General features: G+C 40.2%; 1 protein-coding gene across 1 annotated transcript in view; it reads right to left on the bottom strand.

Annotated features, from left to right (window-relative positions):
* The window catches only part of SORCS1 (sortilin related VPS10 domain containing receptor 1), a 340,603-nt gene that overhangs the window by 190,278 nt on the left and 122,502 nt on the right, over positions 1-27,823 (bottom strand).

The following is a 27,823-nucleotide window of genomic DNA, read 5'->3' as shown; positions in this document are numbered from 1 at the left end:
GGACTTTGGGGAACAATATATGAAAATTCAAATGGCTTTTTAATTCTTTGCCAAATTCATTAAGAGAGAGCTTGTGGCATGAAGTTCTACATTTTAGGAAGCTGACCGGTATTATTTTGTAATGGAACCCTTGGCTGAATGATCCTTATGACTGTAATATTTCTTTTCCCCTATTTTGTTTAAGTAGCAAAGTTGCGCATGTAGAGCTGCAAAAAGTACAGTTGCTGGTTTCACGTAGAAGTAGGAATTATGAAGCAGTGTGTGGCATAATTTTTTTAAAAAAGTTTCTAACAGATTTCAGTGCATACGGCAGTTCTGTTCTTTTGGATGCATGAACCATTGACTCCAGTAGAAGGATTAATGTATACAAGAGCCAAAGGCATATACAGAGAAGCTCTGGATTAGGTCAACGTAAGCAAAAACTTAGAAAGCACCTCAGTAGACACCAGTCCGAAGTACAGACTGAGCCCCACACTGAAAAGTTCATTCATATTGTTAAAAAGGTAGACTGTGAGCATTCCAATAAACAGAGTAAAATAAAACTTGGAAAGAGGGATTAAGGAACAGTAAATGCATACTTTGAAATAAAGCCCACTGAGTTCATGGAGTTTACTACTTTGAGTGAAACTTCATTGAACTAAATGAAACTTTGAGCAGGACTGAAGCCTACATGTGCTGTGTTTACTATAAATGCTGTGTGTGCTTAATTTATTCTGGGATATATAAAGAAGAAGAAGCACAATGTATCCCGACCAAAGGCATATGTCACATAAGAAAACCAATGCTTAAGTATTTAGATGCAAATCTAGTGATTTACTCATTAAGTCTCATTCTTATCACACATTTCATTCATCAGAAACACAGTCAGGAATTTTAAGGCTCACATTAGTCAGTGCCAGTAATGCCTTCTTGGCAAAATGCCTAGTCATCCCATAGTAGATGTTTTGTGGCAGCTTCAGTTCTATTCAGTCAAGTAGTCTTTAGTTTTGCTTTTTTTCACACCAACAATAGTTATTCAGGTGACCATGTGAAAGGCAAGCAGCGTCAACACAGACAAAAATATAGGAAAGAATTGATGTGATTCATTCAGGTCTTCTCCATCCCATGCACAGAAATTATTAGAGGGAGGGGGACACATCGGAAGGCTAATGACTAGAGTAAGTGTCTTCCAAGCTTGGAACTGGCTTCAAAATGTTATCATCGATCATCCTAATAAGCACTTAAGAAAGTAAATCAAAAGCTATTAAAACACTTCTGACATCAAACGCACATCCCTGAGTAATGCACAAACTCCTGCAATTTATGGTCTGTGCATGAGGACTGTGGGATTGAATTGCAGGCGGGCGGTATGCTGGGTTTTCACACAAAACATGTCACTTTTGCTATTGTTTTCTAGGCCTAGAAATGAAATGTAGCACACTATACTCTCCCACCTCCCAAGCACACAAACGATGGAGTGAGCAGATGAGAAGCCATGCATCAAGAAAGGCTGCAAAGAACTAACTTACTTATTCTAGGAAAGCAAAGAATTAGATGAGTGTTTTCCTTAAAGACAGTTTTAAAAGTTTAAAATCAATGTGGTGCAAAAACTAATCACTCACCAGTTGCATAGAAGGACTGCTTCGTCATATGAGATTCAATGTATATGTATTTTGACCCAATTACAGTGCTGCTGGTGGTGCCATTTTCCAAGCGGAAGTTAAAAGTTTTGCATCATTGTTGGTTTTCAAAGGAAAGGACAGACACTTTTTACATATTCCTGAAGTCTATGTAGAATATAAAAAGCTGTGTTCCTCTGGGGATAATCTCTTGGGGGCTGCATACTGCTAGTTGGCAGAGCCCAAGGCAGTGATAAATGGAGCCAATGTAAAAAACAAAAATGTAGCATAAATTATCTCTCTCTGTGTGTGTGTGTCATTTCCTTCTCTCTCCCCCCCTCCCTTTCTCCCCTTCTTTCTCTTTTGATCTCCATCCTAGAAACCACACCCTGGCCTCACCCAGCAAGGAAATGCAACAGGTGAGCTATGGGACAGATGCATATTCTGTCCCAGCTGTAGCTCCTTGCTTGGCTTCTGCATTGCACAAGGGAAAAGAAGCTTCTCTTCCTCCCTATCATCAAGAAAATGTAGTGGGCCATGTGCTCACAGCTCAGGAAGGAAGTAGGGATGAGGAGGAGAGGCAGTAGGCCTGACAGAAACAAGTCATAGGACAGATCCAGCCCAGACTATGATGGTTCGCCACCCCTTGGCATAATGCACTTGTAGTGTAAGGCAGGGGTAGCCAATGTGGTGCCCTCCAGATGCTGTTGGACTACACTTTTTATCAGCCAACACAGCCAATGGTCAGGGTTTGTAGTCCAAGAATTTTTGAAGGGCACCACATTGGTTATCCCTGGTGTAAGGTATTATTTATTTCTAAGAAGGGCATTGGAATAAATGTGCCCAGTGAGAATGCTATTAGAAATAGCAGTTCACAAGCACTGGGTGCCAATTAGCTCTAAATTTATGAGAATGCAACAGATCCTGGAACTTCCATTTGTGGAACTAGCTCTGGAAGCAGAATAAGTTATGGGACAGCTGATTCATTCTGGTTTTGACCTAACGATGCTACAACAATCATGCTAAAAATACATTCAAAGAATGATAGCAATGCAAGAAAATGAAAGATTTGCTTAGCGTCAGGTGAGCACCAAATCGTTTGTACTGTTCAGGTATCAAATGAAGTCAAGTAAACCAGTTCTCTAACATTCAGCTTGAATGCTCATAGGGTGCATGGCAGCTCTCATCTGCTTGCTACCCCTTTTCTGTCCTCCAAAGAGGGAAAGAACACCTCAACCAGAGGAAGAGAAAAGGGGTCAATCCATTCCCACTCTTCTGTCCCTAACTCAGTAGTCACATGTACACCTCCTCCATCTCCCAGCTCAAGCTTCCTTTTTCTCTATCCACTCTAATCTGGGGGGAAGTGTAGAGTGAAGCACAACATACTTTAAAACCAATCAATCCATATAACTTTTCTTGTCCAGTTTGTCTAACAAAATCATTTCCTTGCTCCCTTGCGGCCATGCCACTCAAAGATTTGTCAGAGGATTGAGACCATTTTAAAAGCCTGTGATTTACTATGGGGGGGGGGGATCTCACAAATGCAGTTAAGAGCTGGAAAGGGTTGAGAGGTTTTTAATTACTAGGGGTTGGGGGCACTGCTGTAGTCATAATATCAGACAGTAATATCAGTTTGTCCTTTTCATCAGACTGCACTTCATTCAATATGGGAGAGAGAGAATGGCAGGATAATCAGTCACTACCTGCTTCATTCACACACTGAGGTTCAGTTTGTATTTTTCCTATGCAATAAAAATTATTTCAGCCTAAATCACGCAATGGAAAAAAATGGTAGCATTGCCAACCCCTCAAGCAATGAAAACCACAGTATAATTTGACAGGGGAGAAAAGGAGTTTCTGTGAAAAGGCAATTTCGGAAGTATTTTATTTGCTACACAGTATTCTAGGATGCTTATATATTATATAACACTTATGTAGTATTTTACAAGACACAACTGCAAGGTCTCAGGCACCACCTACTTTACCAATTTAATCTAGAAAACCTGGATTCCATTGCAGAATAAGTAGAGTTACAAACCTAAAAAGCTATACTGTACTTGAACAAAAATAAACCAATATTTCCTGCAGATATCCACTGAAATAACTGAGAAATGTCCAGCACATTGAATGCTTAAGAAATCCATTGTAGCCCATTTCTGGGATTATCATAAAACATCACATATTAAAAGTGAACCTGGAACAAAACCAAAAGGCTGGTACTATGTGGTGTAGTCCTGTTCCTAGTTCCCTCTCAGTGTGTAGCAATTAAATAAGCGGCATGGCACCAGCATGTCAAGCCATGTATGCCACAACCAGGCAGGGCTGGCCCACCCATCAGGCAAGGTGAGGTAACCACTTAAGGCAGCAGGGTTCATCGGGGCAGTAGATCCTGTTGATCCAGTATACCCTGACTCTGTACACACTTCCAACTTCATTCAGTGCATAACTTACAAAACACTTTACAACGTGACCCCTCCATATTTTACAGTTTATCTCCGTATATTCCACTGTACCCCCTAAACTCAACAAAGTGAGCAAGTACACCCTCTTATCAAGGTTATACATTTGACCAAATCAGATCTTGAGCTAAGAAGAACCACCCAGTTGCGTCTAGGAAATAGTGAGTGTCTTTTTTAAATCAAGGGGTGGTATCGCTTGCCTTCAAATAGTGGGTACTGAAGTTGACTTCCTTGGACTCAGAAGCGTGTGAGAACTCACACCCAAACACTAACAACCCCTTCTTGGGCAAGGTGTCTGGTTAGTGCCAGACATTCTTGAAAGAAAGAGATTATCCAGAATGGAGGTAATTAGCCTAAACTGCCCCCAAGCATTTTTTTCTGCCCCTTTGAGACCTCCGCACATGCTGGTGACAGGGGAAAAAAACCCCCCAAAAATTGAGGGTAGGTGCTAGGAAAGGCAGAAGAGATGGGCCTTGACGAGGTTTTAGATTAGCAGAGAGGCAATATCCCGTCTCCTCAAATGATCTGCGTTTATGTCAACCATTTTTATTTAACAAAAGTTGTATGCTGCCGTAAATAAGACCCCTAAGCATGGATCAGATGAAGAGGTTATATGTGTGGATTATATGTGTGAATCATAGAATCATAGAATCCTAGAGTTGGAAGAGACCACAAGGGCCATCCAGTCCAACCCCCTGCCAAGCAGGAAACACCATCAAAGCATTCCTGACAGATGGCTGTCAAGCCTCCGCTTAAAGACCTCCAAAGAAGGAGACTCCACCACACTCCTTGGCAGTGGAGGTACATATGCAAGAGAAAGAGGTTGGGAGGCCACGCCCACTGCTGACATTCTGCCCTCAGCTCCTTTGGAAGGATGTTAAATGAATGAATGGATGAGTGAATGAACAAACGAATGAATGAATGAAGTACCCCACTGAGGGTTTGGTCAAGAGTCCTGCCCACTTTTGATTCAATCTGAAGAGGGGTGTCTGAAGGGGCACATTAATTGCAATAGCTTTTCAATATTCACAGAGCGTCTTCCACAAGTTATTTTTACCCAACCACTATCCTAAACCAAGTTTCTTTAGCTGATAAAGACATTGCCTTTTTGACAGGTATTTGGTGACCAGAATTAAGCAAGCAATTGAGCTTTATTATAATGGAGCTATATTACAAACGCATACAGTATTACATACTATACATTATTGTAATAGCACATTGTTACTATCGCTGAACCTCTAGGATGGAGTAAAAGATAAGCTCGAGTGAAATAGTGAGATACAACTAAGCATGTCGAGTTTTATTTGCTAAAAACCACTCTTATTGGCAAATAGGAAGAAAACCCACTCTGTGGCTTGTATAGCACAAAAAGCCTATAGCGCTGCAGTTCATCATAGAGGATCCCAGTGCAACGTACCACATTTTATTAGACAAATTTATCTTTAATTCTTTGGACCCCTAGGGTAAACACAGTAACTTTTTGCATTAATTACATATTTATCCCCATCAGATCCCAAACAAATGATGTTTTCATCATCATTTAAAAATAAAATGCTGTCAAGGACTCCTTTACTTAATTCTTCCTAGGGGAAGAATCTAAAGAGTAATACATAGTGCACAATGTCCCCCAGTTCTCCCATGTCACAAATATATAAGGTACAACTCACAAGGAGTTTGACACATTTTCCCTCTAAATAGGCTAAAGGCATCATTTGAAATTGCAGAAAGGTAAAAGCAAGCAATTTTAGTGCTCCTGCATCCTTTGGTATGTATGACCTCCAGAAATCCAAGCTGAAACTATAACAGCAATATTATCCCCACACTAAACAGTAACAAACTAATGGTATTATTCTGCCAAGAAAAATGTTGGCCATTTGGAAAAAGGCCATAGCTGAGGGACACAACTACAGAATTAGCTTTAACATTGGTGATTTTCAGGTTTCGAAAACATGGTTCCTCCAGCTGAGTTTTTATTTCTGTCATTTTGGATACAGAACTGTGTGTGTGTGTGTGTGTGTGTAACTTTGCATAACAGAAGGGTGACTTCTTAATATTTTTGTGTAATTTTTTTTAAAAAATCATAACCCAGCCATTTCATATGTTGAAAGTCACTCAGAGCCTTGGTGCATGTGATGCACAAATTTAATATACAGCAAATAAATAAATACAAAATAGAGCATGTCTGTGGCATATAAAACACCCCACATCCTATCCCTCAAATTAAAGTAGCAGGACTGGGGAAAACCACTTCTCTAGTCTTTAGGGAGCTGCTGCCAGTTAAGGCAGACAACAGGTCCAAATCTTGACATGGTTCTTACTCTTTCTCTCCTCAGACTCTTCCATTCATTCACTTCAGTTTGGTCTACTAAAGAATACTGACCAATCATTGGCACCATTTCTTTTCTATTCAAACAGGAACAATAAAAACCATTACATATTAAAATCAATATTATGCATATATTTGTAATGGTTCCATAAGCAGCAGCTGTCATGAATATTAAATTCCACCATATTACATTTTTTTCATGTACCCTTTCCCTGGAATCTTTCTAAGCTCCCCAGCCTATAAAAACTTAACAGTGAACAATCTCTGAGTCTTCTTCCCAGCTACATCAACCATTTTACCTGCACACATTAATGCCTTGGGAAGAAGAATACTGCATCCAGGTGACCAATGAGCTCTTGGAAAAGTTGTAAATCACATTGCTGTCATTCAAAGCATAGGATGACTAATTATGCAGCTGAAGTTCACAACTGAGTATTTCAGAGACAAACTTTCAAATTGGTCTAATCATGAGCTGAGCTAAATCCTCTCCAAACATTGAGCTCGGTCTGTAATTAGATGAGCTCCAGTACCAGCCCTGCCCACAGCTACTTGTCAACTTTCACTTAAAATTAAGCATGACACCTGTTTCCTTAACAGCTACGCTAGATCTGTGCCATTTGCTAGACTGTTCTGCAAGCAGTAAGGCACAGCTTTCCAAACTTCATGTTGGTGAAACACTTTTTAGACACACATCATCATTTCACGACACAGTAATTCAGTTTCACTAGCAAACCGGAGGTTGAACTAACCCCTTTCCAGCCCCGGGAAGAAGAAGAAGAAGAAGAGTTTGGATTTAATATCCCGCTTTTCACTACCCGAAGGAGTCTCAAAGCGGCTAACATTATCCTTTCCCTCCTTCCCCCACAACAAACACTCTGTGAGATGAGTGGGGCTGAGAGACTTCAGAGAAGTGTGACTAGCCCAAGGTCACCCAGCAGCTGCATGTGGAGGAGCGGGGAAACAAACCCGGTTCCCCAGATTACGAGTCTACCGCTCTTAACCACTACACCACACTGGCTCTCAACCCTAACCCCATGGGGAACATTTGCATGACACACCTACACACAGCAGCCGACACACTAACATGTTGCAACACACAGTTTGGAAAGCTCTGCAGTAAGGTGATTAAAATCAACCTCTCGCTTTGAACTTGGACTTTCTAGCAGAAATAGTCACTTGGCAGCCTCCCATATCATGCTTCATATACCTTGCACATTTTAGCGTATTTCTGAACAGTAGCAACTGTTAAACTTCTGTTTTAACTAATGATCCTGGCATCTTCTGAAGCACAAAACGAACATGACGTACTAAAACTTATGAGCAGAGTTGTTAACTGCTACAGCCTTCTGACAAACTCTACGCTTATTGGTAAGTTTGAAGCCTTGCAAGAGTCTGCGTGACAAGCGTTTCAGAAGGATTTTGGATGGTGGTTGTGCTTTGTACTGATGAGTTCCCAGGCTTGAGAAGTCTCCTGCCAAGAAAACATTTTATGTTCTGAACCTTTTGATGGGTGGCAGAACCACATTCCATGTCTCTGGCTATCTCATTAACACTGAGTGTTTAATCCAATTTATCATGTTTTCATTATTGTTATTATCATTATTTCACTCTTCCCAGTTACAGCGAATTACTCTTCGTGTGCTAGGGCAAAGTGAAGACAGACAAATCACTGGGATTATTATCTCACTGCAAGGTTATGATTATAGAGGTAGAACAATTTGTATAACATTAAGTAAAGGACCAGCATGATGTCTAATGTGTCCTCTAACAGGAGACTACTGTCCTGTAAGATAGACCTAGAAACATTGTACATCTTCTTCATGTTTGACACCCATCAGCTAACAGATTTGTCATTGTCAGGAAAATTTATGAATGTGAGGAGGGCAAATAGATAATGGATAGACTTCTTGCCATGATAGGTTTAATGAAAGGTTTGTATGTGACTATACCCTAAGAAGTTTTCTTTTTAAAAAATAAATAAATACCTTTTTATTGAGTTTCTTTGTTATAACAAATTGCAAATACAATTATCCAAATTTTATATTTTACAATCCCCACCCTCCCACTGACTTCCCTCATCTTATTATTATTATTCCCTTTCTGGTTTATTACATTACTTGTTATCTTGTGCATGTTATAGCCTAAGATGTTTCCACATAATTCCATTACACTGTCTTCTCTGACTCTAGTTACAGGTAGGTAGCTGTGTTGGTCTGCCATAGTAAAAAAATAAAAAAATAAAAATTCCTTCCAGTAGCACCTTAGAGACCAACTAAGTTTGTTCTTGGTATGAGCTTTCGAGAACAAACTTAGTTGGTCTCTAAGGTGCTACTGGAAGGATTTTTTTTATTTTTTATTTTGTTTTCTCTGACTTTACGTGTGGATAGTGGAAGCCTTTGTTGTTCTTATACATGTGGCCCCTATTTGTCATTTCTTTTGTCTTCTTTTGTAAATTTATTGTAATTAACTTGAAGCCTTGGCATGGGAGTAGCCAGGAGGGGGGCAGTGGGGTAGCTGCTCCCCTCCAATCCACAAAATTATAGAAAATCATTGAAAGTACTCAATTATTTAAGGTTCTGCTTCCCCCCACCCACAGCAGATGCCTGCTCCCCCCTACAAAAGCTTGCTCAACAACTTTGGCTGCCTCCCCCCAACAAAAATCCTGGCTACTCCCATGAAAGTAGATGCCATATATTTTTAAAGGGTTATCTGGGGAATTATTCTTAGATCTATGAAGACAAACTCAGTGACTACAAGACTGTGTCATTCCTGTCTGTAGGATGGAATAAGGAAAGCACTACATTTGAACATTACATTTGAAATACGTCTTGAAATCCCTGAAGTGGATATTTGAAGCTGTACTGTTTCATAGCCAAAATTCAAACATCAATTTCAACTGTTATTTGGCCCTTGAAATTAACTTTTGTCACTTTAACAGAGATTTTGGATCATCAAGACCACTTCTTGACAACAGGATGATTCCTCTAGACTTCTGGCATTTTATTAGAATCTGTACATTTAAATGCATTTCTTGATTTCTCTGGGGACCCCCGACTGAAACTCTGGACAGCCACTGAAAGTCAGTGTCAAAAATACTGGCCAGATGAAGTGACGGTCTGATTCAGTATAAGGCAGCTTCCTATGTTCCTGGCAATTTCTTTGATTGAACTACTGATCTGCATTGCCAGCCTATTTTTTATTTGCCAAACAGCCATTGCTTCTAGGCCTTCCCTTAGGTCCCTTGCTCTTTCTAATATTGTTTCAAATATCTGAAAACTGAAATGGTATCATGTTCTCTATAAGAGATACAAACCAATTATGTCTGTCATCATTTCTCACAAGTTCCAAGCACTTCATAATCACTGCGGCTCTAATAATACATAATGATTATATCAATTTCAACATTGAAAGAGAATGTCCGGGTAGTCAATGCAAAGCTGCCAATAAGAACAACAAATTCTATGCACAAAAGCAACCATAACAAGAAAGACCAAATCAATACACCAGGAGAAATTTATCTGTAACATGTTTCATCAAAATATGCTCTGTGCTGAGAAAAGAGATTAACAGTAATCTGTCACTAATTGTGTTTTCTTGGAAATGAGTTTCATTGAACTCAGTGCGCCATGCATCTAAATAAATAAGTTTATGATTAGGCTTTAGTAATAGAAATATAATACTAATATGGATTGCCTTCTTCTCTTCTGTTTGCTACAGTGCAACAAAACTACAGTGCCACAGCAGCTCCAACTTCCCATCAATGGCAAATGGGGCCATTTAGGTTTTATGCAGAGTTGGATCACTGGTCCAGCTCCAGCTGTGGTTATTTTGCTGCTTTCCCCCCATTTTTGTCCCTGCTATGCTTCAAGCACCCCCAGATCCTCACCTTATATGACATAAAGATGGCTGTCCCCACATACCAGTGCTAGTGTTCATATACCATCAGCAACTGGCTTCAAACCAAAAGCCCACATAGAAAGTTCAATTAGACCTAAGATTTTATGGAAATGTAAAGCTAAGTTGTTCATGAGTATAACCTTAATTACACCCACATAATACTATTACACCATCTTCTGTGACTGTAGGTTAGAAGAAACAACATGAGTGGAATAAAAATTTAAGACAGGCTGGTGGTGCTTATTGTGGTTGTTTTTTAAAAAGCAGGATACAAACAATTCATAACTAATCAGGCCACATAATGAAGTCACACCACCTGCCTAGTATTAATTATACAGAGTTTTCCTTTAGGCATCATAGACATGATGAGTTTTAAAAAAGGAAATGAAAGATTATAGCTTCCTTGATTTTGAATGGGAGTTTTCCCAGATGGAAAGTGATAGATTGGTCTTTAAAAAAAAAAAAAGTTCTACTTAGAGCCCTGAAGCATGACGGATTTCAGCATGACTAATATCTGGCAGCCAACCTTCCATCTACTTAATGCAGTCTTGCAACCTCAGCTTTCAACTGTGTTTGCAATCCAGTCTGCAAGTTTGTCTTGCACATCCAAGCACTAAAGGCAGAACCAAAGCTTGATCATAACAGGAAGCAAGGAGGTACAGTCATAATGCACCTGGTTGCCAGGCATAAAGATGGGAAGAAAAGAAGAACAATTTGGCCCCACATTTGGTCCTGCCCACATGACCTCCTTGGACACAGGCCACTCCACCAGGCCCAGGGATTACCAGCCACCACTGGGGGAAACTCATTAATGAAGAAAGAACCTCTGCTTCTTTAAGAAAACCAAACACATATAACTGTAAAAGGATTACTCCTACCTGAACAATTATACTTTAGGAAGAAGGGGGGGGGAAATCACGGTTTAAATGACAAATAAATGACACATATCAGATCCAAATAGCTGGACACTAATTGTTTGCAAATTTTGATGTTTAACTGTCATGCCATCTCATCACAGAAAAATATTGAAGATGCACATGTTAAAAGCATTAAGATTTAATCACGAGGGCTGTGATGTCTCATTTTAGCAAAAAGAAGCCTATGAACAGAACAACAGTGAACAATCTGTTGGACACACACTGGGAACACCTTACTGCTATCTTACCTGTGCAAGGCCCATGGGCAACAAAAGCTTCACATGGTTTTCGCAGTACCCTTTCATTGCCATGTGACATGCACAGTAAACCCTATGGATGGATTGTGTCCAGCATTCACACTGTCTTCTAAATCTTAGTTGCACTGGTGTCTTACAAACAGAATTGAATGAACACTGCAATACAAACTGTACAAAAAAAAAAGCCCTAGGAAATGAGATCATAGGTTTCAAAACCCAACTAAGGATGTACTACTGGCTTCTATTGTATAAGTGTTTGCAACTGCATGCTGGAATACAGCTGGCTTATTTATTTCTTTATTTATTTCTGGTTTTCAGTCCATTACCAGACTAAAAGGAACCTAACTTAATAATGGCATAGTACATGGCATCCAACAAGGGGCCAATCCAATTCGACCCTTGCACTTCAAAAAATTATTTAGAAGTGTGTACGGGGTGGTGTGAGGGCTCCCTGATTCTTTCTTGCGTGCTTTTAAGCCGTTCTTATCTGCTCACAGCAGATAGAAATTGTAGTGTTTGCTGCGGTGTTTGAGCAAAAAGCCCTTGGAAACAGAGGAATGTTATGACGTGCCATCCCTTCCTGGGTAATTGTGCAGAGAAAAGGTTGTCTGTACAATTAGCTACGTGGGGCAGTCATCTTTTTCTCCAGGTGGGGGTGGCACATCATAATGGACTGTCACTTCCAGGTGCTTTTTACTCAAACATTTTGAACAAGCACAGCAAGCACAGCTCTTTCTAGCTGGTGCAAGGAGCTAGGAATGGTTTAAAAGCAAAAAAGTGATGATGATGATGAGAAGAAAGAAAGAAAGAAAGAAAGAAAGAAAGAAAGAAAGAAAGAAAGAAAGAAAGAAAGAAAGAATTAGGGGAGCCCCCAGACCACCTTGCAAAAAAAAAAAAGCAGTAATTTGGAGCAGACCAGGTTGGAAAGGTTCTTAAGGATACAACTTAATATGCATCTTTACATTCCAGTCTAGCACAGTCCACCGGGTGTGGAACAGGAGATTCAGTCTAAAATATGGAGTGAACCGAAATCATCCCCCATCCCTACTCCCAGGCAGAGAGGAACATGGGAACTGGATCTTGCTGCAAAGGGAAGAAAAGGGAAATGTTGGGAGGCGTGGCTTTGTGCCAATGGCTCTGATGACATTGTGGGATTGGCCATAGAACCAGCATTTTCTCAGTGCTGCAGCTCATTGGGCAATGGCATAGAAGTGCTGCTTTAGTTGTTAATATTTAATTATAAGCTAGTTGCCTAGATCTGCTGTTTAGCCTGTTGTGCAGTTCAGTTCAAGTCAACGTCATGTGTGCCATTTGTCTTAATTTAGTTAAAGCATTTTCTCTTTTTTAACCATGATGGAAAATGTAGCTCTGTACAATTTTGCTTATCCTTTCAAATAAATTGCCCCTTCAGCGTCAGGTACATAAATAAATAAGTAAATGGGTTCTTTTATTCTTAAGGAGTGGGATTCTTTTACAGGCTTAAGGCCTCAAAGCTGCTTTCATTATGTCCTTTGGTGACATTTCAAGTCATGAGTATCTTAACAAAAAGTACTTTGACCTCAATTGCTATGCAAAAGTTTGCAAACAAAAGTGTACACAAATTTGCTTTCAATTTCGCTCTGTCAGGGTCATTGAATTTGACACTTTCCTCAAATATTGGCTTGAGTGCTACTTATAAATTTTGCACATTTTTAGTTCCATTAAAGCTGCTTCCTAAGATCAAATCTAAAAAACAACAACCCAAAATCCACACAAATCTAAGTTTATTGTCAGAATATGTGCACATATCAGACTATCTGGGAGGAGTGTTTTACACTCTGTGGGAGCAGTGCAGGCAGGGACAGGGGAGTACACAATTAACTGTGTCAATTACATGTTTTCAATTCCCCATGTAGTGACAGCAGGGTGTATATTAGGGTTTCAATACACACATCTAGTTCAATGGACGCAGAAGGTGACTTTGTATAAGGACCTTTTATTTCACCCATGCACAGGTTGTGAAAAAATATGCTCAGCGGGAGCATGGTACATTAAGAGGAGTCTATGGTGCCAGTCTGTCTTTGAATGTAATCCTGCAATCAGGGATGATGCTTTAGGGCCAGTGTGGTGTAGTGGTTAAGAGCAGTAGACTCGTAATCTGGTGAACAGGGTTCACGTCTCTGCTCCTCCACATGCAGCTGATGGGTGACCTTGGGCTAGTCACGCTTCTTTGAAGTCTCTCAGCCCCACTCACCTCACAGAGTGTTTGTTGTGGGGGAGGAAGGGAAAGAAGAATGTTAGCTCCTTTGAGACTCCTTCAGGTAGTGATAAAGCGGGATATCAAATCCAAACTCCCCTTCTTCTTCTCTTCTTAAGAGGTATACTCTAAAGAGGAGGGTGTTGCTAAACAAACTGCAGCTGATGGAGGTTCATACTCCCTCCCCTTCTTCCAAACTACCTATGTCTTTGAGCATTTGGAAGCTCAACCAGAAATGTAGATTCAGGAATGAGAAACTGATGCAATTCATGTATTCATGCTGACAGGAAAGCCTCATTGTAAGTTTTTTTTCCCCACCCAGGGCCAAAATAGCATTCAGCCAGCTATGTTCCTCACTCAAATCCAAACTCTTCTTCCTTAGGGCAAGGGTTCCCCAATTGTGCTCCATGGACCAGCAGTGATCCAGGAGCTTCATTCAGGTGGTTTGTGGCATGTCTGCATAAAACATTAATATTTATTTTTTAAATTGTTTTTTATTGCTTTATTCTATGGAATGCAAATTGTAATACAATAAAATACAATATAAGAAACAAAAGAAATAATTAAAACACAATTAAAACCCATGTAATACAATGTATTGCAATTGCTACAACAGGCACCAAAATCATTAAGTAGTCTGTCAAGACCATTAGCAATTGTCAAGATGTCCGGGGGTGGGGGGTGGGGTGGGGTGGGAGACATTGCTTCAGGGATTGTGCATATCCATGTGCGTGCAATTGGCAGCAGGACTGCAGCATGAGTTTAAGTAAAGGAAGACAAAAGTTTAGGAATACAAATAATAATATGGCATGCCCTACCAGTGGCATAGCAAGGTCAGGTGGTACCAGGTGCAGAAAATTTCTTGTCACACCCCCCCCCAATATATATATATATATTCTTTGAAGATATATATGTGTGTGTGTGTGTGTGTGTGTGTGTGTGTGTGTGTGTGTGTGTGTGTTTGTTTATTTATTGCCTGGAAAAAAATTGGTTTGACTTTATTTCATATTTTCCTACAAAGTAATGTGGATAACTGATAACAAGTAGGCGACTGTGGACAGATACTTAAATCTACAGGGTGGATTGTGTTTTGGCTTGTGTTATTTTATTTATAGCAGGCATGTCCAACCCCCAAGAGACTGTGATCGACTGGCAGTGATCTACCCATTGGATTTACCAAAGTTATTGAGCTTTTTTTTTTTTTTTGCAGAGCCAGAGTTGTTGAACTTTTTTTGGGGGAGGGGGGTGCAGAGCAATTCTGCCTATCGCCTTACAGCTCAGCGGGAGGCAGCGGGTGGACTGTTTTGACAGCGTGAAGCCTGCATGCACCAAAGTCGCAGTGTCTCTCACAGATGGTGAGTGCCGCGCAGAATTTTGTGACCCCTCCCTCAGAGGTGACACCCGGTGCAGACCACCCACCACCACCACTTTGCTCCGCCCCATGCCCTACACTTCCAATCTACTGGTCACAAGATGTATGTTGGGCCACCAATGCACGACAAAGCTTAATGAGAGCAGGAGCTGTCTCTGATTTTTTAAATATATATCAAGGAATGTTCTATGCCCCATGAAAAATGCAGGGAGCTCCTGCTCAATGAGAGTGCTAATATATACTTTTCATTAACATGTCCAGTCAAACTTTCTGCATTGCCATAAAAGGGCCCCCACTTATTTGGTGGATTTGGTAAAAGGACAGATACTGCACATAAAGAGAAAAAAGTACATGCTTGCAATGGAATAGCTTGGGGTTTTCCCTAACTTTTCATAGCTGTGCCACACTCTGGCTTCCCTCCCCAGTTACAGCTGGAAGTACAGTTCACACTTACACCCAATCAGGTTTATTTTTAAAGGTTGACATGGGAATATTAAACACTTTCAAAGGAACCCATCCTTTTATTTCTGCTTAAGTCGTATTGAAAGGAAGGTAGGCCCAATAATCATGAAGAGATCAAAAGGCAGGAAACTCCGGTGCATCTATTCGATCAGTGGTTGACTGATCGAATAGAGAGATATAAAAAATTGCATGGGCCTGGAATAGATGGCTGAAAAGAGGTAGGCAGAAGTAGTGAAGAGAAACAGTGAGCAGCCTGCTCTGTGGATGGATGATTTGAGCTCACAAACCTTTAGTTCATTTTTCATAACACACTAGTGAGCACTAACACACAGCCTGGAAATTACTGGACTAACCTGACACAGTTCCTTTTACTTGTTTGGACAAAATACTAGTGGATTCTGGAAGTATCCTCATTCAAATATGCTGAACATTTCTTTTTCCCTGCCAACAGAAATTGGAAGGCACAGGAAAGATAAAAACAGGCTTCAGGCTGTCACCAGCTGTTACACAATTGTTTGCTTATCTGGAAATAAGTGAAGACATTTGGCCTATGTTGCTCTAAGAGTTTTCAAAACACATGCATCTATCGAATGGTCACATAGTGCTCAGGTTCAGAGCCAAAATGCTCCTCTCCGCTCCTTTGTTGATCATTCCAGGAGCTACAGGAAGGCAAATTTCACACACTGTGAACAGGAAGAAACTATATCCCTCTCCATTGCCAAAGTGAGGCTCATAGGTGAGGCACTGCAAGGGTAGCCAAAGAAACCACCACACTGCAGAACAGGAAGAAAGAGGAAACACATTGCACAACCTGTTGCCTAGGCAACTATAGATACATTGTCTCTCTTCCCATTTTGTGGCAATGTAGTGGCAGAGGGTGAAGGACCAGGTACGCAGCCTGGGAGTCATTTTGGACTCACAACTGTGTCCAGGGCAGCTGTTTATCAGCTCCATCTGGTACGCAGGCTGAGATCCTACCTGCCCACAGACTGTCTCGCCAGAGTGATGCATGCTTTAGTTATCTCTCGCTTGGATTACTGCAATGCACTCTATGTGGGGCTACCTTTGAAGGTGACCCGGAAACTACAACTAATCCAGAAAGCAGCAGCTAGACTGGTGACTGGGAGCGGCTGCTGAGACCACGTAACACCAGTCTTGAAAGACCTACATTGGCTCCCAGTACATTTCCGAGCACAATTCAAAGTGTTGGTGCTGTCCTTTAAAGCCCTAAACGGCCTTGGTCCAGTATACCTGAAGGAGCGTCTCCACCCCCATCGTTCTGCCCGGACACTGAGGTCCAGTGCTGAGGACCTTCTGGCGGTTCCCTCGCTGGGAGAAGCCAAGTTTCAAGGAACCAGGCAGAGGGCCTTCTCGGTAGTGGCACCCACCCTGTGGAACGCTCTCCCACCAGATGTCAAAGAGAAAAACAACTACCAGACTTTTAGAAGACATCCGAAGGCAGCCCTGTTTAGGGAAGCTTTAATGTTTAATAGACTATTTTATTTTAATATTTTGCTGGACGCTGCCCAGAGTGGCTGGGGAAACCCAGCCAGATGGGCAGGGTATAAATAAATTATTATTATTATTATTATTATTATTATTATTATTATTATTCCACCCAGTTTGCATTTATATGCAAACCTACCTAATTTGCAAAACATTATGTCAGCTGAAACACAGCCACTCTACAAAGTCTTGCAATGCAGTTCTCCAGACAAATAATGTGTACAAAAATGCATATCCTGGGGTAAAGTGTGCATAAAAATGCATGCATTGGTGGAAATAACACAAAATGTGTTGGATGAGGCTTTGCAAAAATGTGTAAATCAGGTAAAATTACATACAAAGATGTGTACATTGGGATGAATTCTAAAATGCTGCTATATTTTCACAAGGATCTGCTTTAAAGTATAAATAAATCAAAAAATCACAATGTGGAATGTGGAGAACTGAGCTTAAAATTGGAAAAATGAAAGATAGGATATAAGAAGTAGTTAGAAATATGCTATGCTTATTTTTATTAGGATTAAGAGTATAGTTATGATTATTGATTATAAAGATTAAGATTAGATGAAAAGGAGGATTTTACAATGTTACAAAGTTACTAAAGAGGATTAGAAATGAACGCAGAAGAGAGGATGTGAGGAGGTCCCAATATAATGTTAAGAATAAGTTTAGGATAATTAGATTTTTGTATTTTTGTAATTTTGTTGTTGTTGTTGTTGTTGTTGTTGTTCTGTTTTGTTGTATTTTGTATTGTATGTTTTATTGGTAAAATTTAATAAATTGCTTATTAAAAAAATGGAAAAATGAGAAACCGAGAGAACAAAAATGGAAACATTGGACCATCCCTACTCGCAGGGCAATTCCGACAGACAGATAGTGATGCTTGATTTCTTAACCTCCTGGGCAACACTATATTTTTCAAATCTATTTTTCACATCACTGCATAACCATTTAGATGACAATCTTGGGGCATTGTCATCTAATACATTATGTGACCCTTGTTTGGTTAGGATCCTAAGAATGTAGGAACAGCCTGCTGGATCAGGACAAAGGTCCATGTAGTTCAGCATCCCGTTCACATAGTGGCCAACCAGACGTCTATGGGAAGCCCAAAATCAAGAGTGGAGTGCAATAGCACTCTCCCCACTTCTGATTCCCATCAAGTGGCATTCAGAGACATACTGCCTCCAACAGTGGAGGAATAAATAACCACTGTAGCTAGTAGCGTTATCTTCCATAAATTTATCTAATCCAATTTTAAAGCCACCCGTGTTAGTGGCCAGCTTTGCTCCAATTTGTGGGAGAAAGCTCCTTAGCTCACCTCTGAACTGTTTGAACAAGTTGTCTCTCTTGTTCTTAATCTTTCAACATTCAGCTTCACTGGATGTCCACACATCGTAGAGTTATGGCAGAGTGAGAAAATCCTTTCTCTATCTGCCTTCTCCATACTTTGCATCGTTTCCCATGCTTCTGTCAGGTCTCCTCTTACTTGCATTTTCTCAAAACGAAAAGCCACAAATGCTGCAAACTTTCCTCATTAGGGAAAACCATACTGTAGGAGGGGGGAAACTGGAACAGAAAAATGTGAACAGCCATCAGGGAATTTGCTACGGTGCAAAGCTTCATAGAGTAAGCAAGAGGGGGGGGGGGGGTTGGATGGCATGAAATGCTCACCACACACAATGAGAATACATGGAGATGAGATTTCCAAATACTAGTGACAATAGTATTAAAGGACCACATATGGTTCACCTAGCAAACTCTAATGATGCAGCTGTGCAGAATAGGTAAAATGTACTGGCAATACCCTACTTATTAGCTCCATTTTGAAAACAGAATTAACAAACTTTTAAAACATTATAGAACTGAAAAACAGTATGCACACCTGCAATTTACAGTATCTGACTACTAAATGTCAGTATTAATATTCATATTCCTGATTTACATGCTGACTCCTCTGTTGCAAATGCATCAAGGTTCCCTTGATTTGCATGGCAGCAATACTACATTTCATGACTGGATGCAAGACAGAATGCACTTTTAATATGCATAATAAATCTGCTTCCTAATTAATGTGGAATGTCTTATAAAGACCAGCCAACCAAAGGAGAATGCATTGAAGTGAATTCTGAATCCTTGGTATCTAGAATATGGTTCTTGCAATACTCATCTGAATGACTTTGATATGGTATGTGTGCAGAAGAAATCAATTTATTCAAAAGAGTCTGTGGAGATTAGTTGTGGGGGGGATCTTTTAGCCACCTTGCACATTTTTTGGAGGGGGGAGGGGAAGTGGGATACAAATCTAACAAAAAAATGTACATATGGATGTGAGGAAATTTCTTCAGAAATAGAAGTTCATCTTTAATTTTGGGATTTAGGCCTTCTTAGGGTACAGATTTCTATTAAACATATGAGGGGCAGTCCTGTGGCATTATTCATTACCAATAAGTGGATATGAAAGAACTCTAAAGTCAGTTCTACTAGATACGACTGCTTCAGGAAATGCTTTTCACATGGATGTTCTTCAAGGTGTTGACATCCATCACAAATGGGAAACCAGGCCTAATTAGGTTTTTCACATATATTTATTTTTTCAGGTGCACAGTTTAAATATGTTTAAATTCATGTGCACTTATGTGATGCTTATATTTGCAAGTCTATACTGTATAGGAAAAATCAGTATAACAGAAGTGTTTACTGTAGTAATCGCAATGTGCAGAACTGGTTTAAGAATAATTGGTATTTTGTATCTACTTTTTGAAGTTTTTTATTGGCTTGGACTGTAACATTGCCAGGCTTCATTTCTCTTTGTTAATCTACAATAAAATACTTTCCCTTTCTTAATTCTGCATCCAGTGCAACTCTGATATGAGGACAATTTGGACATAGGGATGGATTGATCAGTCTATTTCTGGCCTCTGCACAAAAATGCGTATTTAAATGTGCACTTACTTACCCAGATATTTAATCACAAAATATAATAATAAAATTTTTATTATTTGTACCCCACTCATCTGGCTGGGTTGCCTTTAAATAGCATTTGATTCAACATAAGCATTTCTAAACCTATTTGATCACAAAATAGACATTTTAAAATTTATTTTGGTACTTTCTTCAAGCGAAAAACTGTAAGCACACAATTCAGAGAAGTATGAAATCCAAAGGTGAATTAGGTACCAATCTGTACATTAGTTCAGGGTGCATGAACCAAGTCACTTCCCTGAAAAACAGACCACACACAATTCATTTCCATCTCCTGATGCAAAGTGGGAAGGAGGGCTGAGCTCAAGAATTGTCAGGACTTGTTATTCCTTCTCTCATTCCCAGCAAGTAAAACAAGACTCAGGCTGTATTGTGTTGTTTCTCAGTAACACCTCCGCTCCTATTCTGAGACTGCACTTCCCCCAGCTGTCAAACCTGGGTCTGGGGCACTGTTTGCACTACACTAGTTGCAAAGCCAAGGAGACTTGCTTCCTGGCAGATGTTGTTTGCCAGGTGGGAGAACCGGAGTGGCAAAGCAGTGGAGAGTTCTGAATTGGTTTTGCACTGACCTCTCCAACACCTTGGGGACCCCTTTCTCCCCAAAAGTGACAGCTGGGAAGCTAATGTTAATGGCTCTACTTCACCCAGTGAGCCACTTCTGCCTAATTACTGGTACTACCCTTCTCAGCACACTCCTACCATACCTTGGCAACATATTTTGTTTTCATATCTTTGTTAATCTGCTATCCATTCCTTTTGCTAATAAAATGTTTCAGAGATGCAGGGGGAGACAAGCCACATCAAGGTGCAAAGTTTCAGTGTGGGAATATTAAAAGAATGTTTCTTCATTTCTGTTCCTTTTTTGTTTCAAAAGTTATTCTAAATAAGTGAGCCTGGGGTCTCAAAAAGTTATTTTTCAATAGAGTGATTTGCTGCAAGACAAAGAATACAATCAAATAAAGGAAAATTCTTATTGAGTTATATGAAACAGGTATTTCTGCCTTTAAGCCATATGCTGAATAATATCAGAGCATCTACAGAGAGAATTGCCCAATTCCCATTACTAAGTGCATTTGCATTGAATATGCACATTCTCTGATGTTTCAGACTCATGGCTGAAAGTCTGATAAACAGATATCACCACCTAAATTTGTATTTCAATTCACTTTGAAAGACAAAGGGAACTGCTGAATATTCAGATTTGAACATCCAGCCTTAGAATCTACCTTAAGAGCCCCAAGGAGAATTTTAAAGTAATAAATTGATTTCAACCCAAGTTTTAAGACCCCTGTTCAATAAGTTGGTTAATCACTGGCTCCAGTCTCATTCAATTCAATGCTGTTGATACAGGGAGAGAGGTCTGGAAAAGGTTGATTTTATGGAAGGATTTGCACGTAGGCTTAACCTAAGACCAGAAGTGATGCACAAAAACAAACATCAGACACTAGTGCTGAACACAGCAAGCTCCATTGACCACAACAACACTTATTTTTGTGTAAATATGCAGTGTTTGCTTTCAAATTCAGACCTCTGCCCTGAGATCAGGTCAAACCTTCAGGTTTACCAGGAAAACTGAACATACACAGCTATGCGTTTGCATAAGAGGTAATAATTCATTTTTGAAAAACAACTGAAATGCTGTTTTCTAAACTAAGTTCTTAGCCTATTGCAGGGGTGGGGAAGCCAGCCAGATGTTTTTGGACTATGACTCCCATTTTCCCTAACTGGCAATGGTGGCTGAGGCTGATGGGAGTTGAGTCCAACAACATCTCAAAGGCAATAGGTTAGCATACAGAGAGTCACTGCAGTGGTGGGGCTCATTCTGCACACCCCTGCTTCCCCTTTGTACACGCAAGCTGAATGCCTAAAGTGAGCTAAGATGTTAACCATTTCCAGTAACAAATTTTGAGCCACTTTTCTCAGCCCCATTAGCTGCTTAGAAAGTGAGAAATGTAAATGCCTTTCTATCTTTGATCAATTTGCTCCTGTTTGCTCCTGCAAACTGTAATCTGTGGTATTCATGTCAATAAAACCACATCAATGAAGCAAGGGTTACGACCTCATTGATGATGATCAGAAGGTGCCAAAGAATCTTGCTGTAAAACATAGGCTAACATTCAGAAACCTGTGAGACCCCACACTATATATGTGAGATGCACACTCTAAATGTAAGATGCAAATAAAAAGTAAGCATTTCACCGCCTTTCAGGATTGGCCTTTCATTCTACACCTAAAAATACTTTTGGACAACTTTTTCATAGCCTCTGGGGGAAATGTGAATGGACTGGAGGTCATCCATTATATGCTGGTTATATGTCTTTTACTTTGGATTCACAGAAGCAAAACCATTATGGCAGATGCAGGTATGACACAGAGAAATCTCAACATTCTGCAATTTGCTTAACACTTTGCTTTTTTATATTTTTAAAACTGGGGGGGGGGGGATTCTAAGTAGCTATAGTTCTTGAAATGTGCTCACAGGTACAATGATCTCAGTAGAGGGAGAAAATGGAAGCAACAAAAGTTCATCCTAATTCAGAATGTCAGAGCATTTCAACATTTATCTTACATGAAGAAAAATCCTGAAGACAATCCACTGGGAATTGAACATTTCATTTCAGTGAAGTTTGCGTGTGAAAACTTCCTGGAAGATTGTGGCCCTTGTTACCAACCAACTTTATACACACAGAAAAGCACTTTCCCAAATTGATCTCATTCAGAAATAACAGTAACATTTGATGTTAGGCTAGGTTAGTTACAACAGGCAACAATGTAAGCTTCCATGGAACTGACTTTAGGCTTTTCGACACATTAAAGTTTTACCACTGCCACTGTCAACTAGAATGGGGTGACTGAGGAGAAGGGATAAAACACACACACAGCTTGAATATATCAATCCCATTACAGGCTGGATCCAACTTCTCAATTCAAAACAGGAATTGCATACTATCCCATCCACTCCTCTGTAAGGTAGAGGTAAAGGACCCCTGGATGTTTAGGTAAAGGCGACTATGGGGTGTAGCACTCATCTCACTTTCAGGCCGAGGGAGCCGGCGTTCGTCTACAGACAGCTTTCCAGGTCATGTGGCCAGCATGACTAAACGACTTCTGGTGCAATGGAACACTGTGACGTAAGCCAGAGTGTATGGAAACACCATTTACCTTCCTGCTGCAGTAGTACCTATTTATCTACTTGCACTGGTGTGCTTTCGAACTGCTAGGTTGGCAGAAGGTGAGACAGAGCAACGGGAGCTCACCCCATTTGAACTGATTTGAACTGCCGACCTTCTGATCGGCAAGCCCAAGGGGCTCAGTGGCTAAGATCACAAAGCCACCCATGTCCCTTTTATTCCTCTGTATTACCTGTCAGTCTACTCACTCTTCTCCAAGAAGAAAAAAAGTCTTGGGGTAGAGGGTATTATGCAGCAGAGGGGAGAAGAAGGGAACATAGGAGGGGGCATGGTGTCAAATGGAATGCACTGAGCATAATTTCCCACTGGAACATGTGGCTTGATGAGATCATTGTGTGCTTAGCATCTTTTACCACCCAGTAGAGGACTTGGCCTATTCTCCACCCCTTCGCCTATTGTTCCCTTTCCCTAAGGAAGAAGGTTCGTCTTGCAGGAAGAGTGAGAGAGTTACAGAAATAGAGTGTCTTGGGAAATGGGGGAAATTGGCCAAGACAAAATCAAACTTGAAAACTCAATTTAAAAATACCACCCTGAATAGTTCTCTCTGTGCCTGACCTCCATGGTGGCTGTCCCATCCATACTGTATAAGCCATTGCTTTAACTGCAGCCATCAAATGAAAAACAGGCATGTGTTAACTTACCTTTAGCTTGAAAGTGTCGAGGTGAATTTAAGACAGAACTTGCTCACACTTTCAAGGAAAGCAATGGGCAGTGTAAAAAAAATATCATTCTAGCCACTTGCAGCAGTGTTCCATTGAGAGCGCATCACTGGTTGGCATTCAAAGCCTTGAAGGATAAGGTTAATCACAGTTCTTTAATGTTTGTCTCCACACAGTTTCAATCACATTACAAATGTGGAGATTATTTCCTCCCTCCGTCTCCTTGCCACCACCACCAATTCCCTGTAGATATGGTATCTTTTATTCTGACATTTTACTTATCTTAAACTTAAGCTTATCTTTATTTAGTAGCAGAAACCACTGTTTTCTCCAGAGTCTCAAAGCTTAATCCCTTTTGTGATCTAGGAGATATCTGGGAGAGCATTGGAAGAAGAAAATATATATAAACAAATCCAACTTGACTAATTGTTCTGTGTCACACAAGCTATTTCTTACCTTTACTCCTTTTCTTGAAGAAAAATAAATGCTTTTTTTTTTAAAGAGAAAAATCAAAAGCACAAGGAAGGCAAAGTCTACCTAGAGGATTATAGTGTAATTAATGCCAAGTCTAGCTGGAGAGAAATCTCAATAACTCATTTCAAAAGTGGAATCACCCTTGTAACTCAGAGCCTGTTGATCCACTGAGACTGGTGCATGAAAAGCTCGGCTGCCTATCCACTTCTCTGCCTCTTACACACTGTGTAGTAACAGCAGAAAGTCTTCTGATGCCTAGGATCTCATGTGGATCACTTTATTAATTTTAATACCATTTTTAAAACCACTTTAGTTAAATTTCCAGACCTGGGTGATTGAAAGAAAGAGCCAAACCTGACAAGTAATCACATTATTGAAAATATATAGCTGATGGAAGAAAAGCTCCATTATTTCTCCTTAAACCCAGACCAGGATGGAGCCTTGCTTAATTAATGCATTTATGGATATAAAGGTAAACAATGGTATGGTTTTACTTAAATGACTCTGCACGATCTCACTCCTCCTTATGGAACAGTCACAAGAATTAGATTCACCACAGCTCCCCATTATGTTGAATCAGAAGGGAACTGTGTTTAGTTTAAATGATGGTTAGTTCAAACAACCTAGGATCAAACCATGGTGCATTCTCTTGCTTGTTCACGAACTACAGTTTCAAGTAACCATAGTCCCCAAGCTAAAAAAATAACAGGAAGCTCTGGTTAGTGTAAAACAGGAAGTAGATGTTTCCAATTTTGTCCTTGAGAAAGGGTCTTTTCTGTAGTGGCTCCCCATTGGTGGAATGCTCTTCCTAGGGAGGTTCGCCTGGCACTTTCGTTATATTTTTAGGGACTAGGCAAAAGCGCTTCTCTTCAATTTCTTCTCAACTAAAGAATCCATGACAGATGCCATCCAAGCTCTGTTTAGAAACATCCAAGGAAAACAATTTACCACCTTTTGAGGGAATCTCCTTTCCCACAATTTGAAGCCACTGGTTTGCATCCTACCCTTCAGGGCTGGAGAAAACAAGCTTGCTCCATCTTCTATGTGGCAGCCCTTTAGGTATTTGAAGATGGTTATCATATCTCCTCTCAGTCTCCTCTTAGTCAGGCTAAATATGCCCAATTCACACAAGCACTCCTCATAAGGCTTGGTTTCCAAACCCCTAATCATCTTGGTTGCCCTCTTCTGTACCTGTTCCAGCTTGTCAATATGTTTCTTAAATGTAACATGTTAAAATATCAATATGACCACTTGTATTAAAGACTTGATTCAAACTGATTCTGCAAAACAATGACTGATATCCAAAATAAATATGAGGACATGCTCACATGTGTCAAATTTTACGAATTAAAGAACTAATTCTACTTGCAAATGTCAAATAAAAAATTGGCCATAGGACTTAGCTACTACCTGTATCATTCTAAAAGTTTAAGGAAAATGAGAAAATATCACTGTACTGGACCTAAGAGGGATGAGGGGAGTCCTTGCTCTCTTCAGCCTTCAGAAACTGCATGTCATTTATAGGCAAATAAGATCAAAACACTCATATGCAAGATAATACATTATTTCATCCATTGACATCATACCTAGAAAAGCTTGGAACATCCAAGGTTGCAAAAGTTTGCTCGTTTCATTTTATTTCTATGAACTGTTTGATATTTTTAAGGAACAATCACCAAGGTCTACACTAATGTTACAAGGCAAATAGAAATAGCAGTCAATAGCCTATTGCTAAACTCTTTAAAAACTTCCTAACATCACTTTTTATTGTCTCATAGAAAGAACTTTGCAGCACGTCTACTGGTAGTTTCTGGTGAAATTAAAGAGAAGAGATCCCCTCTCAATGCAAAGATCTAATGCCCCAAGCCAAACCTCATCTGTACTATTCTCCCCATTAGAAGCTTGTCTCCCGGCCATAGCTGTCAAGTTTCGGATTTGAAAATAAGGGATCAGCAGCCTCATCTATCCCGGGGACAGTCACATGGCAGTGGTGGGCGAAGCCAGAAGCAAAAGTGGGCGGCACTGATGTGAACGCGCGCAGTAGGCTTACTGTATTTTGGAAACGCTGCCTGTGGGCTACGACGCCTGTAAGCGCAGGAAATGGCTCCCGCTTGCTTTGAGGCTGCCAGAAGGTGAGGTCTTCCCAGGCCAGCAGGGGGAGGGAGAGGACCTGATTCCTTTGAAAATATGGGAAATTAAAGGGATATAAAAAATAAGGGATAGCAGCGGAAAACTGCTTGAAATAAGGGAGATTCCCGGGGAAAACTGCTCCCGGCAGCAGTACAGCCATCTACAGGAGGGGGCGAGGCAGTGGAGAAGTTCATGCTTTTAGATTTACACTGTACTGTGTTTTCTATTTATGATATAATAAATGTAGGCATATTTTTATCAATACTGTGACCATGTAGTAATTTATAAATGCAAAAGAAAATTGGGGGGGGGGAGAGACACTTGGAACTACCGTCTTCTTGACAAAAATAGTAGAATTTGTTTTGAAGTTGCTGTCCTTCAGATTCCTTTACGCAATGCAAGAGAATGTTCCTTCCCAACATGGGATGGGAGAAATACAGTGGTGCCTTGAGTTACAAATGCTTCAGGTTACAAACTCTGCTAACCTGGAAGAGTTACCTTGAGTTGAGAACTTTGCCCCAGGATGAGAACACAGTGACAGCAAGAAGCCCCATTAGTGAAAGCACACCTCTAGATAAGAACAGTTTTAGGTTTGTAACTATAGGTACCACTGTACAGTACTTTTATATGAATTAGTTTGGGACACACATTGCTACATTGTTGTTGATGTTAAGCAACTCTAGGTATAATGGGTGACTAAACAGGAGTCCATTAAAAGCTCCATGTAAGCTTTCTAAGCAAAGAGTAAGAGTTGAGTTAAATATTATATATATATATATGTTGTGTGTGTGTGTGTGTGTGAGTGTGTGTGTGTGTGTGTGTGTGTGTCAGAGGCAGTGTGAATAGAAAAAAAATATCACTGCTAAGCTTGAAATGGAAATTAACTAATATTGTTCAGCAGTGGAAAAGACTCCCACGAGAGGTGGTGGACTGTCCTTCCTTGGAGGTTTTTAAACAGAGGTTGGATAGTCATCTGTCATGGATGCTTTAGCTGAGATTCCTGCATTGCAGGGGGTTGGACTAGATGACTCTTGGGTCCCTTCCAACTCTAAGATTCTATGATTCTATTGGAAAATGAGCTTGTTAATGCACTACTCACCATATTGTAAGAAATAAATTATTACTACAAATTGGAACGACATTAGGTTTTGCTTTCAGTTTTTAAATCAAATTTTCATTTTTAATTAACAGATGCATAAAAGCAGCAGTATATCATGTAGTTGAATAGGATGGCTCAATTCTGCCATCTCCATGTGTGAAGAAGGAGCAGAGCCATAAATGACCACTCTGAGAGACCTGCAAACCTTCCATCATGTAAGAAATCCAATTAAATCTTATGAAAGGACTGTACCAC

This window comes from Lacerta agilis, chromosome 5, assembly GCF_009819535.1.
Source record: "Lacerta agilis isolate rLacAgi1 chromosome 5, rLacAgi1.pri, whole genome shotgun sequence".
In the NCBI taxonomy this organism is placed as follows: domain Eukaryota; kingdom Metazoa; phylum Chordata; class Lepidosauria; order Squamata; family Lacertidae; genus Lacerta; species Lacerta agilis.
This window is presented reverse-complemented; position numbering and strand designations above follow the sequence as displayed.